The sequence below is a fragment of the Arachis ipaensis genome, chromosome B04 (genome assembly GCF_000816755.2).
Source record: "Arachis ipaensis cultivar K30076 chromosome B04, Araip1.1, whole genome shotgun sequence".
Classification (NCBI taxonomy): Eukaryota; Viridiplantae; Streptophyta; class Magnoliopsida; order Fabales; family Fabaceae; genus Arachis; species Arachis ipaensis.
The window spans coordinates 119808607-119811879 of record NC_029788.2 but is presented as its reverse complement, the minus strand read 5'-3'; the positions used below and the strand labels follow the sequence as shown (position 1 = coordinate 119811879).

General features: G+C 26.9%; 2 pseudogenes; both read right to left on the bottom strand.

Moving 5' to 3' along the window:
- LOC107635021 overlaps nt 1-3273 on the bottom strand; it is a 69616-nt pseudogene that overhangs the window by 8798 nt on the left and 57545 nt on the right.
- Nucleotides 1-3273, bottom strand: part of LOC107637111 — a 23079-nt pseudogene that overhangs the window by 5815 nt on the left and 13991 nt on the right.

The window sequence follows — 3273 nt, the reverse complement described above, 5'->3', positions numbered from 1 at the left end:
TTCTTCTCCAAGAATTAGGCTCACATACACTTATGTGTGTAGAGGTAAAGGAATAAAACTCTTGTTATTCTCTTCTGTATTCACCATGTTCCTCTACTCTTGGCATACATATATATAGTATGAGATTTGTTACTGATTTTAAATTTGATTCTCAATTCAAATTTAAATCATATCTTATTATTTTAAACTTGAATCTTTCAAATTTATGAATCATATCATAACTCAATTTGAAAACAGAATCAGTTAGGATCTCATCCAAATTTAGAAATAGAATAACTAATTATTCTCAAATCTCATTTAATATTCTCAATCATCATATTATTATTATATTCTTGGTGCTAGCAAAGAATATAATAATATTCCATTTGAATTAATATAATTATTTATTTGATCAAATCAAAATAATAATTAAATAATTCTACAGCAAAGATTAAGACACTCGTTAGTGTGTGACCCCATAGGTTCAATACTAAGCGGGTAGTAAATTAGTCATACTAAATTTACTAATCAAGGTTGGCGTCTAGCAACACTCCTCAACGACCCCGGTAATTATAACTATTAGAAATTCTCAAAATGAGTCAGTTCAATGGTCATATCTCTATATGCACCATCTATATATATAATTTAATAAATGAGATCTATTAATCTTCATCTAATGAAGACCATTATATATATATTGATCTTTCCGGATTATTAATGTCCTTTTTAATAATCCTATGACCAAGAACAATTTAGATTAAATTATAAAAGATTTATCTCTCAATATTATGATCACTATCACAATGATAAATCTCTAAATTTAATCAAGGACCTTATTATATTAACATTTTAATATAATAACAATAACAAATTATTTGACACATGATTGATTGGATTGTGGTCATACTACTTATTTCTAACAATTATGTATCATTTTTGTTCCCAATATTTTTATCATATTTAAATCCTAACGTTTTAAAATCGTCTTAATTTTATCCTATCCTAAATTCTGTTAACAAATTTTTAATAACAAGATAACATTGAATCAATTTTAAAACATTAAAAGTTTAAATAAAATAATTTAAATGTTAAAAACAACTTTAAAATTTATCCCAAACCTTAAAGACAAAAATGATATTTTCCTATTTGTATATATTATCGTTAGAGTGGGATGTGATTTTTTTCCCTCTCTCATGGGAAAGAAAAGGGGAGTAAAATATTGTGAAAAATGCCGGTATTGTATCATTTTGGCCAATAGAAAAGGGACACGTTTCAGTTGAAATGTGCTACCTGATGCAGCGGATCAAAGTCAGAAATGCAAATGAAATGTACTGTACATTGTTAACAAAATCGGACCGGACTGACTGGTTCGATCGAAAAATCGGTGAATCAAATTCTAAACCGGTCCGAACCGATGATCTGACTGAATGAGACAATGAACCAGTGTGAACCGGTTAAACTCGAAATGAACCGGTCAAAATCGGTAAGACCGGTTCGACCGAACCGCTTGAGTATATAGGACCGGGTCAATCGGTTCAACTAGTACGGGCCATACGAAACCAGCCACATGGGATAAGTCGGTAGCCAGTAACATATGTACCCAGCAGCAAAAAAAAAATGGGTGTTGCCCCACGCGCTCCATTTTCACAAACATACGGTTAAAAAAGAAAACTAAAAATTCTTAAGCATGTTTGCACGATTCTTCTTCTTAAATAAACAAAAGAAAATAACTAATAAATTAATTTTTTTATTTATGCATATGTTCTATTTTTTTTAGAATAAATCACAATGAGTCCAATTAGTTTATTAATATACACATAAATTGCTTTGAATATGAGCAACTTGATATTTTAAAAATTTTTATAAATCACATCAAAGACAAGCAATTTAAAAATTGAATAAGAATCAATCTAAGTCAATTATATTTAAGGTGCGCACTATAATACAGATCTAAGTTTGGCACACAGCGCTGGGGCAGGAAATTGATGGCTTAACTAGTTGACTAGGCATAACTGCATAAGCAACGGAAAATCATTATTTTTGAACCCTTCGCTGGTTTTTTTTTTTTCTTTTTAACGCAAGGGAAGGGTTTTTTTTTTTTTCTTAACGCAAGGGAAGGGATACAAAGAAGGGGTTTGAAGTTTGAACCTGAATAGTGGAACAGGACTTTTCTTTTCTTTTTAATAGTGTAACCTAAAATTTAAAGAAAAATATTTGTTAATTATTCCAATTTTCAGGAGAAAAAAAACTAAAAAGTAGAAATAGATAAAACACTAACATTTGAACCAAAAAAGTATGTTAAATAAGGCTTGGTCTTGCGTATGATATATAATTTTGAATTTTTTTCTATCAAGATTTTTGTTTTTTCTTTTAAGTATTATACTTTTGTTTTAAAAAAAATTACTTTATTTTAAGCAAGTAACATATTTTAAAAAAAGTCATTCAAAAAGGTTTTATCAAAGAGAAAAATATGTTGTATTATAATAGTGTAACCTAAAATTTAAAGAAAATATTTGTTAATTATTCCAATTTTCAGGAAAAAAAAACTAAAAAGTAGAAATAGATAAAACACTAACATTTGAACCAAAAAAGTATGTTAAATAAGCCAATAAGGCTTGGTCTTGCGTATGATATCTTGTGTGATTATATATAATTTTGAATTTTTTTTCTATCAAGATTTTTGTTTTTTTTTTAAGTATTATACTTTTGTTTTAAAAAAATTACTTTATTTTAAGCAAATAACATATTTTTAAAAAAGTCATATTCAAAAAGGTTTTATCAAAGAGAAAAATATGTTGTATTATTTTAATTTATTATTTAAAAAAATATGTTTAATATTATTTTAAAAATAAACATATTTAAAAAAATAGAAAAATAAATTTTATTGATATTTTTTAATAAAAATAAGCTTTTAAAAATATTTTTGAGTTTTGCGGATATATCTGATATCCGATCTGCAAATGTGTAGATCGGATCGGATCCAAGCTTAAAAACTGCGGATATTGGATCCGATCCGTTCCGATGATTTTAGTGCGGATCGAATCGCAATTTTGGCCATATCCGATCCGATCCGTGTTCACCGCTAATCTTCATAATAAATATTTAACTACTAATTCAGTGCTAAATCAATGAAATTATGTATTTAAATACCACTTAAAACATTGATTTTTGTATTTTTATTGTAGATATATATATTAATTTAATTAACTTTATTTTTTTACTATCATTATTTGCATCAATCCTTCTTTATTGTAAATTTTATTTAAGTTCTAAAAAAAAATTTGTGTCATGCGT